This window comes from Phoca vitulina, unplaced genomic scaffold (assembly GCF_004348235.1).
Source record: "Phoca vitulina isolate PV1807 unplaced genomic scaffold, GSC_HSeal_1.0 scaffold1, whole genome shotgun sequence".
Lineage (NCBI taxonomy): Eukaryota > Metazoa > Chordata > Mammalia > Carnivora > Phocidae > Phoca > Phoca vitulina.
The window spans coordinates 51,012,829-51,024,604 of NW_022589704.1; the positions used below are offsets into that span (position 1 = coordinate 51,012,829).

The 11,776-nt window shown below is 35.8% G+C and overlaps 1 pseudogene; it reads right to left on the minus strand.

The window, feature by feature from the left end:
- Window positions 1-5,426: 5,426 nt before the first annotated feature.
- On the minus strand, window positions 5,427-5,597 carry LOC116638279 (annotated as a pseudogene).
- Between the last annotated feature and the right edge of the window lie 6,179 nt (window positions 5,598-11,776).

An 11,776-nucleotide genomic window follows, 5' to 3' on the forward strand; every position in this document is an offset into this window, starting at 1 on the left:
GTATCTAGGACCCTAGGCTTCAGGACACCTCTTCTTAACTTGACAATAGGCAGTCATCACAGTGATACCCAGGGTGTATAAAAAGCAGACTTAAAATTCATCTATCCAACAAATATTAATTGGATGTCCACAGTACTGTGATAAAGAATACATGGTCCTTGCTGTCAAGTTGCTAATTTATAGCCGGGGAGATATAGAAGTTGACAGGCATTTACAGTAGAGACCGGAGCAATGACTAAAATGGGATCATAGGGCACAAAAGAAGGGCACCTCGCTTAGGAATGGCTTCCTGAATAAGATGAGGCTGAAACCAGAGTTGGACTATGTGTTTAAATTAGGTGAAGGAGGAAGAGGGCAGGGCATTCCAGGCAGAGGGCGAGTCATCTGGAGGAAGGCATAGAAGCAGAAGAGACTGAGCCCCTTTAGGGGAAATGAAAGCAGTTCAGAACAGCAGGAGTACAGGGTGCATCAAGAGAGTGCAAGAGAGGGAAGACTAGAGATGGAGGCACGGATCAGTCTGTGAAATCTTTTCGCATCTTCTTTTGCTTCCATGTAGATTTGCTTGGCCTTCAAAGAACTGAATGTCTTCAAAATCAAACTTTTGTTTGGTATGTGAGTAGTTTACTTCCTTTTAACATAAAAATAAAAACAACAAAATTAAAGAACTGATTATGAATTTTCATAAAGATCTCACCACTTCCCTATAATTCACTTTTTTTTCAATAATTCACTACCTAAAACCCCCCCAAAATAACAAAAAATGGCAGAGCTTTAATCATGGGCAGTCATTTGGTCCTATGAGCAGGTATGATTGAGGGTGAGTTAGGAACGCTCCTTGTTCAGAAATAGGCCACATCCTTACTAACTTCCAATTAATATAGAACTTAAGATTGTCACTAGAGAGTTATCCTTCTCATTCTTCTAAGAGGGATTTAAACTGTGTGCCAGGTAAACCCTTTGAAAAACTTTTGGCAATATATACCAATCCTGATCATATATATAACTTACAACCCAGTTATTCCACTCCTAAGTATATACTTACAGAAATGAGTATATATGTTCACTAAAGGAAATGCACATAAATACTCATAGGAACACTATAAGCAATAAGGAACACCAACAGGAAACTACTTAAATGCTCATCAACGGTAAAATGGATATATAAATGTGGTATCTTCGGGGCATCTGGGTGGCTCAGTCGTTAAGCGTCTGCCTTTGGCTCAGGTCATGATCCCAGGGTCCTGGGATCGAGCCCCGCATCGGGCTCCCCGCTCTGCGGGAGGCCTGCTTCTCCCTCTCCCACTCCCCCTGCTTGTGTTCCCTCTCTCACTGTGTCTCTGTCAAATATACAAATAAAATCTTTTTAAAAAATGTGGTATCTTCACATGAAGAAATACTGCATAGTTATGAGGAATGAACTACAATTGCAAGCAACAATTTGGATGAACCTTACAATTACATTTTTGAGCAAAAAAAGGTCAGATTATAAAGAGTACACACAATATGATTTCGTTTTTGTAACTTTCAAAACTAGCAGATATAATGTGTGATATTAGAAATGAGGCTACTGGAACCCTTTCACGATATATACATGTATCAAATAAAAAAAGTCAGGATATTGGTTACTCTTGGGGTGAGTAGTGTTTGGGAGAGGGTACAGGGTTGGGAGGGGGGGCTTCTGGGGTGCTTAGTAAATGGCCTATTTCTTGACCTGGGTGTTGATTACACAGATGGGGTCACGTTGTAAAAATTTGTTGAGCTGTATACTTAAAATTTTGCACTTTCCATATTTAATATGGAAAAAAAAGTCAAAAATGCTTATTTTGTACTTATATACTAGCAAGAGTTAGAAAATGCTTTCTTTTTTAAAAAAAAGACCATTTACACCTTACACTACGTACAAAAATTAGCACAAAATGAATCAAAGATCTAAACATTAGAACTAAAAAAAAAATAAAGCTCTTAGAAGAAAACAGGAGAAAATCTTGATGGCGTTGGATTTATTATACCAAATAATATGGCTTGGCTATGACACCAAAAGCATAGGCAATAAAAGAAAAAATAGATAAATTAGACTTCATCAAATTAAAACTTTTTGTGCATCAAAGGACACTATTAGAGTAAAAAGACAATCCACAGAATGGGCAAAATATTTGTAAATTTTATATCTGTAAGGGATTAATATCCAAAATATATGAAGAACTCATAGTTCAATAACAACAACAACAAAAAAATCAACTCAGTTTTAAAAAAATGGGCAAAAGACTTGGATATCCATTTCTCCAAACAAGATATACTACTGAGCAATACGCCCATAAAAAAGATGCTTACCATCATAATTATTAGGGAAATACAAAGCAAAACCACAGTGAAATACCACATCCATTTGGAAGGCAATTATCAAACAACAACACAATGAAAATGTAAAATAACAAGTGTTGGTGAGAATGTGGAGCAATTGGAACCCTCTTGTATTGCCAGTGGTTATGGAAAATAGTTGAGCTGCTGTAGGAAACAGTTTGGTGGTTCCTCAGAAAGTTGAACATAGAATTACCATATGACTCAGCAGTTCTACTCCTAGATATATACTCAAGAGAACTGAAAGCAAGGACTGAGGTTCATGAACCAATGTTCATAGCAGCATTATTTACAATGGCCAAAAGATGGAAATAGCCCAAATGCCCATCAACAGATGAATGGATCAAAAAAATGTAGTATATACATACAGTGTCATATTATTGTTTAGTCAAGAACAGACGAAGCTCAGTACCAGAGACACTCACAGACAGAAGACTCAAGGTAAGCATTAAGATTTCTTATGAGCCATAGAAATGGAGACAATGTACTATTCACACAAGAATGGACAAATAGACCAATAGCTAATGACTTATCATTGGTATAATGGTATCAACAGAGCTCACTCCCTCACCTCACCTCCTTTAGGTTTCTATTCAAATGCTATTTTAGTAGTGAGACTTTTACATAAAATAGCAATGTCTTCTCTCCCTACACCACCACTCTTCTGATTTCCCTTTTCTTGTTCAGTAGAGAGTTATCCATCATAGCTTAGAACCTTTTGACATACTATGTATTTTACTGTGTATTTCTTTATCATCTGTCTCCCCACTATAATATCAACTACACAAAGGAAGGGATTTCTTATTGCTGTTCACTGCTGTGTCTCCAGAGTATAGAACACTACCTGTTATATGATAAGTAGTCAATATATTTTTTAATGTAAATGGATGCAAGAGTTTAGAATGCCCAGAAACAGACTGATATATATAAGGACATCTGCTGTATGACCAAGTTGGCAATACAGGTGAGTGGGGAAAGGATTCAATAAAGACATTTTATTTCCTTTACCCAACTTCTCTTATTCCAAAATTTCCCTAGCATTGAAAGAGCTGAATTCCTACAATTCAGGTTTCTTTTGGTTTCTCACCCTATATATTTTCCCTATAATATCAAAAAGATACAAAGCTCTAGAACAAAGTGGAAGGATTAGAGATCTCCATAGAGATTTAAAAATGGATGCCTTCCTTTCATCATACTTAAAAATCAATTCCAAATGGATTAAGGACTTAGAAGTGAAAGTGAAAACTTTAGAATTAAAAAAAAAAGAATTTATTTTAAAATTCCAGTTAAGGAAAAATTTCCTAAAGATGACAGAAAAAGTATGTTATAAAGTATCTGATTGATAATTTCGGCTACATTAAAATTAACAGCATCTATTTGTAATGTATTTTATTTAAAAAAGGAAAAATACAAGTCACAAACTGGCAGAAAATATTTATAAACACATAACCCACAGAGGAATAGAATCTAGAATGTTTAAAGAAAATCTACGATCAATAGAAGTAGATGAATAATGCAATAGGAAAGTGGGCAAAAAATGGGTAACTTTGTTAGAAATCAAAGATATGCAAATTAAAACCACAAGGAAATACCATTTTTTTTTTTTTTACTCTTTGGCCAAATTTTTTGAAAGTTGGAAAATATCAAGTCTTGACAAGGTTGGAGCAGCAGAGCTCTTACCCATTTCTTGTGGGTGGTTAATTGCTACTACTTTGGAAAAAATACCTTCTGACCCAGCAATTTCATTCTTAGGTATATAACCTAGAAAAACCGTTGCACATGTACATCTGGAAACATGTATAAGAATGCTCTATAGAAGTTTTATCCATAACAACAAAATGCTGAAAGCAACTTAAATATGCATTCCTCATAGAGTGGAAAATGAATTTTACTGGAGTTATACAATGGAAAATTATACCACAATGCAAAGGGAAGACCCACATTTCATGTGTCAGCATGGATGGACCTAGAAACATAATGCTGAGTGAAGGAAGCAAATCACAGAAGAGAACACGTGAATCCATTTATCTAATGTTCAAATCCAGGCAAACTTAAGCAGTAATTTCTCTAGAAATGTGGCAAAGTGAGCAAGAAAAGCAAAGAATTGTTAAAATAAGAATGAGTGAATAAACATAACAATATAATTTTTACCCCTGGCTGAGGGAAGCAGTATAGCTATGAAGACAAGGCTTGACCTTCTTTCTGTTGGGGATTAAAAAAAAATTATTAAATTCTCTTCCCTTGGCAACATTTCTCTCCAAAAAATACCAAAACAAAACAAAAACATGTTTTAATTTCTGACATTTTTGAGGTTTTTATGAGATATGTTTCATAATGTGGGTGCTCCAAACTCTTTAAAATTAAACTTTCCAAACATGGTCGGTGATATTCTTCCTTCCCCATAGCAGGACTCAATGAACTCATGGTCTTCGTGTGTTTAGAGTCTAAAATGACTTTGCTTTCCTTCAAAATGGTAATTGTGTAATAGTTGCTTGTAAAGGAAATTGATGTGATCATGTCTGGCTAGCAGGAAATTAAGCAGATAAGTGATCAGACCATTACACACAAGCTTTCATGGACCAGCAGCTGGATACCTGTCTCTGTGTGTCATGATCCTCCATTTTGCTCCACAGATTCTGGATTTTGTCTTTCTACCATTTTCATCTCATCTTCATATATTGTTTTAATTATTTTTAAATATTTAGGTTATTTTAAAATGTTAAAATAATTATTAAAAACACCTTAACAAGCAAGGAAAGAAATGTGGGACTCGTAAGCTTTTATTGGCCAAAAGGTGCTAAATAACTAGAGCAAAGAATTTTCCAATAACTGCAACAACAACCAAAGCACTTTTTAGAAATTTTATTGGCGATAATAAATCTGTAACTACAGGACAAATTTTTAGCCATTAATTCTTATAGAAGGATGTATTATCTCCCTTTCTGTGTTTGAAAAGGGAAAATTTTCACTCCATAAAAGCATTAGAGTCATCACTGAATCTCCATAAAACCAAGGGAGCACAATTTTCCTATCTTTAAGTCATATAAAACTTCACTGGATATTTGTTTTGAGATGGACATTATTGTAAACATAAATCACTATTACATTCTATTATGTTACCTCTCAGATACAAAAAAAAAAATCTATCTCGGCACACACTTATTGTTTATAGGTTTGGGGGATTAAACTGATAAGAACAGATACTACACTTGATCTTAGCCAAAAGGCCGAGAAGCGATAGGTTTGGGGGATTAAAATTACTCTTTCCGGTATACAAAAGAGGATGTTTAAGAAGTCTTTGGGAAGCTGTATAATGGGATGACCTCCAAAAGGCTTGAATGCAGTTTCTCTTTGCTACTATCTAGCTGTGAGATATTTGATAAGTAATTTTACTTTTCTGGGTCTCAGTTTTTTTGTCTAGATTCTCTCTTATGGCTGCTTCCATTCTAATATGCTATGCTAAATTCCGTATTTTGTCCTTACTCTTAACAAAAAGATGTGTTATTTAGGGAGATAACACAAGTATTTGGGGGAGGAATTGTAGGACTGTGAATTGTTAGGGTCTGCCCTGGCAATCCTGACTTTCTAGGATGCCTAACGTCCAGCAACTTATGTAGAGTAGGTAATACGCAGCTATTCTACATGAATAAGTGAACGAACGAATGAATGAGTGAATAGCTTAAGCCCAGGAAATCTATCAAAGCTTGTCATTTAAAAATATGTGATTTTTCCTTCATTAAAATATTGTAGCAAATTCTATGTATGAGTTTTAAATTATCTGATTTTCCTTGGGGAATTTCTTTTTAACTTCTTAACCTAACCAAACCTTCTTAGCCTACTTATAGACTAACATTGTGAAGAACTGGAGTTTAGAAACTGATTAGAGAGCGCCTATTTACTTTTCACATTAGCATTTTATTGGCCAATTGAGACGCCTTCAACCCACTCACTTAACGATCTTGGGCATGTGAATTCTCCATCTTGGATCTCTAGCTCTTTGAAAAATGGGAATAACAACATTGACCTGTTTTGAGGCGGAAACAGCTAACATCACCAGTGAGCCTGTGGAAGGCTAATCTTTAATATTAATCAGGGAGAGATAATTATTTGGTTGCTTCCTGTGGGGAAAACTTCCGGAAATGAAACAGTAACAATTAAGAAATATGGGTTTTTTTTCCTTCCATGTTGCCAAAGTTTGTTTTGGGTAGTTGTTGTTTGCCGTGGGTTTTTTTTTCTTTCTTTAATTTTTTTTGTTGTTGTGGAAGATTATTATCCTTGTGGGGTATCTTCAGGGTAGTGTACCCTTCAGTGTCAAGATTTTGTTCATGATTCATCAAAGGAAATAACGAGGAGGTGAGAAAATTTAAAGTCCAGAGGCAGGTTCTTTGTGAAAACATATTTAGCACTGAATCTTTTTTTTTCTTTCTCTTTTGTCAGTAGACACAGAATATTTCTGGATAGTTATTGTGAAATATTAGATTAGACACTTTTTAAAGGCATCATGACAAAGCTAGGAAAGTGTTATATCAAAAAAGATCTAATTATTATAAATATCACATCAGTTATTATCAATAAATATGAGCCATAAATGATAAATAAATAAACATGAGCCATAAAACCAACACATTTCCCCTTCCCTACAGGTTTTACTGACCATGGTAATTAATCTTAACATCTGTTAAGGTCACTTGCCTTGTGAAATAATAAATTATCAAATAGCAGGGCCATAAAAGAGTGATGATTGCCTGTACGCAGTGCACCATATGGCCCAATTCAGTACCAATATAGGGAACGCCACGTGCTTGGTAAACAATAGGCATAATATGACCTGTGTTAACAAGAGTGGGTTTCTAACAAGCAGTGGAAGTACAAAGTCATATAATGATAAATTTTGCCCTCACAAAGATGAAGCTAATATCATTAGCCATTTATTGCAAAGGAACTTAAATCTTTTCAAATTAAACTCATGATGGATTTTAATCACTTGGTTAATGTTGGTAAATGATTATGCCTCCAACCATTACGATAATGATCATTATTAGCAAGAGTCTGTTTTTACAATGTTTCTAATGTTTAAAATTAATCTAGAAGTCAAGAGCCATTAAATCATTTCACCTGCAGCTGAATTGAAAAGATGCACGTATTTAAATCTGTAATTTAAAAACAAAGCCAAAGCAATGGAAAAATACACAAGAAAAGCTATTAGCTACAGCGCCACCATGTGACCAACCTCAAAATTCCGTGCAGAAGCAAAAGAGCAAATATACCAAGAAAAATAGGTTTGTGCAGAAAAGAGACCACAGTTAAGAATTTCAGATGGAGGGGCGCCTGGGTGGCTCAGTTGGTTAAGCGACTGTCTTCGGCTCAGGTCATGATCCTGGAGTCCCAGGATCGAGTCCCGCATCGGGCTCCCTGCTCGGCAGGGAGTCTGCTTCTCCCTCTGACCCTCCTCCCTCTCATTCTCTCTGTCTCTCATTCTCTCTCTCTCAAATAAATAAATAAAATCTTTAAAAAAAAAAAAAAAAGAACTTCAGATGGATCCTTGTTATTGACCTACAGTGGGCCTCAAAACTCTAAGAAGTCAACTTCTATCTCTCTAGAATTATAAGCTTCAAGCTCCTGGGAAACCTCAGGAATCAGCAGTCAGTTGCCAGAGAGTCTGCAATTTGCAGCATTTAAGTCACAGATAGAGATTAGCCCTTTAAACAGGAGCTACATTTCCAAATGTAAGAGCAAAATGTGTGTTTGAGTGATGTGAAGGCGTTGACCATTACACAAGACATGGGGTCATCTTCCAGCACAAGAATAAAGTGTGAACAAAAGGGAAAATTATAGTACAAAACTTTTGAATCATAATCCTGTTTCCTGTAATCTGAGCAGTCTGATATCTTCTCTAGGTGTCAGGTTTCACGTCTATAAAGTGTTGGAATGAGACGAGATGATTTCTAAGTCACTTACCAGGGAAGAAATCCTATGGCGAGAATCACTTCAAGGCATGTGGCTCTACAAATTTATGTAAAACTATGCATATAAATTCTTGTACAGGATGAAATTATTCTCTAATAGTCTAATAACATAAATTGAAGCAAAACACTAAGAGGTGTTAAAGAAGAAAAAACGGGAGAAAATAGAAACATTTTATAAATCCAGAAAAAATTGAGAAATTTCAGTTGCCTTCAGAAATAATTCTTACCAGCAATGTTTAAAACATTTATTTTTTCATTCATCTATTAAGTGTATCTTGATTTCCAGCAATGTGCCAGGCATGGTGCTAAGTTTTAGGGATAACAACATAGCATAGAAACTCTTCTCCCAGATAGGAAGATATCACTAATAGAAGGAACTCAAAACTAATTACACAAGACTAAAGGAGATATGGCTTGAAAAAGAATGAAAAATTAGATTCGTGTCCAAGGAATAAGTAGATTCTTTTTAGTCTATAGACTAAGGTATCTGATCCCACCCTTATGAGCTATCCCTGGAAATGCTGTTTTAATTCTGAAGCCAGGGATCTTGAAAACCAACCAACCAACCAACCAACCAACCATCCAACCAACCAACCAACCAACCAACAAACAAAAGTGACTAAGGGAATGACGAGTTTTAGTGACTAATGGAAGCAACTTAAGAGGAACTAAATATAAACCATCTGACTATATAGACTGACTAAACTGAGTCTAAAAATAGAGAATTAATGAGGGGGGTGGTATTGTTTTCCAGTGCACAAAGTGATAACTATGGGAGTGAACAGTAAGAGGAGTTAGGAAGTGGAAAATGTAGACTGTATCAGGAAAAAAGCTTCCTGTCAGAGAAAATCATTAGCTTAATACCACCACTCAGGGGAAGTGTTAGAGGTTCCACTTGTTGATCTGTTGGGAACCCACTGACTGGAGCTCTGGGGCATGTGTCTTGTTAGGATCCCAGGAGAACAATGGGCTGGCATTCCTCTGCCTCTCTGCAAAGGCTAAAGATAGGAGTAGAGAATCATGAAGAGGGAGGGGCCAAGGAAAAGAAAGTGAGTGCTTAGGGGAATATGGACATGCATTATGAAGTTTTTCAAAATTGTAAACCACCCATTTAAACCATTTTTCCCCTTCATCTGTTGTTTCTCTTATTGGTTTGAATCAAAGGGGTAAACAGGCCCGTATTCTACTTCACTGAGGGGAGAACTGGATCCCAGTCCTTAATGCCACTAACTAGACATAATACAGGAAATGTTATTTAAAAGAAGTCAGCACTTGCCATGCATAGCAATTCAAATTCCTGGTTGTCTTTCTCCTGTCCTGAAAATAAGGAAATCATGCAGAAAAAGTCACCTGGCCAAGGTGCGTTGTTAGTTCAAGAGCATTCAGTCTGGCTGATTTCTTCTGACTTGCCTACACTCTCACGTTCCAGAGCATCAGAATGTCGCCAGATCTTGTTGGACAGGTGCAAACTCTCAATCAGACCATACTTGCCTCTAATTTGATCATGCCAGAGCGGCACAGACATTAATTATCTTCTATTGCCTTTTTAAAAGGGCAGGAAACAAAAAAGCTCTGTTGTTTCAGCAACTGCCCTTTGGGTTCTGTGACGAGGCACCTCTGCTTGGCTTCCATTCCCAGCTTCGGGGTTGGAGCCCAGTTGTGTTTTTCTCATAACTTCTGCCTTGTGGTTTGGACCTTGGCTCTTTTAGCTACTTATGTGACTTCTGACTTTAACCATCTGCCATGTTCCTAGACTGACAACTCGCTGCCCTGTTTTTGGTTTCCTGGCATTTCTTTTCCCTCCTCTAGACCTAGGCTATGACCCTGATGTTGATTCATAGAACTTCATCCTAATCTTTGCTTTGATTTATGGGGTAATTAAAAAAAAATGTTTCAGGATTAATCTGCTCAGTTCTGCTGGGACAGAAACTCTTTCTAGTTTTCAGGCCTGTGCCTAAGTACTTGTCCTATAAAAACAAAGCCATTTTTCTTTTGTCTTTCCAAGTATAAAGGAATCGTTACGGTAACAGTGATAATCTCTGCTGAAGTAAGAGAATATAGTTTAAATGATGATTTAAGCTGGAAGCTATAGTTATTATTAGTCACTTTTATTAAGGGGATTTTTTTTTTTTTACTACTTACACTTTTTTTTTTACCCAAAGAATTGAGATAATGCGGTTTTTTTTGGTTTGTTTTAATAGGAGTAGTCAGTTCTAGAATAATCATATAACTGATATACCCAATTGGTTTATAGAGCATTATGCACCATAGCTTATTATGTGTACTCTATAATTTTCTTGCATAGGTAAATTATTGTTATTTCTTTTAAGTACAGCTGACAGTCACATTTTTCCTCCCTCCATAATTTAGAAATTTTGATCAACAGACAGGTAAATAGATGGTCTTTCTTGATGAGTTATAATTAAAGTACCAAACGCTTACTTATGTCAGGAAATAGAGTGCCTTAAAATATACCTATGCATATGTCTCAAGTGGACCCATGTGACTTCGGTAGCAGAAAGTACTTATGATAGAAAACTGCAATTCTAAACTATGGTGGAGTACAAATTTTAAACCCCAACACTTGCTAAAACTATGCCACAATTTAGAGGGATTCTCTGATTTGCAGAAATATCCACGAATCCCCCCTTATTCTCAGCTGTTTTCAGAGTAAGTTGGTAAGAACAGTGTCAGTTAACACGATTGCCTAATCTCTCCTTGGTAATCGGCTTTAATTCTCAGAGTATACGGCTGGGCTAGGGAAGATATAATGACTTCTCTACCCATTCATGCTTTTCTACCCGTAAGTATTTGACATGGGCTTCCAGGCCACATGAGTTTTGGAATTCTATTTAATCCAGCAATTTTGCTCCCAAGGTATAAGCCATAGATCAGAGGTCAATCTAATCATTTGGAACTGGCTTGAAACCAGAAAGGAGACTTCTCTCTAAATCACCATGCTATGCTTTTGTTGTTGTTGTTGTAGCTTTATTTATCTATTCTTACTCCATTAAGTACTAAACAATTACTGAATTCCTGAAGCTTTATAAGTCTAGGTATTTGGCAATGTCAGATTCCCCACTTTATTCTTTTTCAAGATTGTTATTTCTATTTTTGGTCTTTTGCCTGTCCATATATGATTTAGATTCAGCTTGTCAATTTCCACCAAAACAAAGATGAAATTTTTATTAGAATTCCATTAAATGGATAGATTAATTAACGTACATTTTATATCGTTACAATATTAGATCTTCCAGAAAGAAAACTTCTCATCTAAACCATCATGCTACGCTTTTTTATGTATATAAAGCAATAAGGAAGTTTTAATTTGTAAATATCAGATCCTAAATCTGAATCTTATAAATTTCAGGAGTTAGGAGGTAATTATATCTAGCTTTGTTAATAATATCAGGTTAAATCACATGTAATTACCTTTTTTTTTTTTTTTTTTT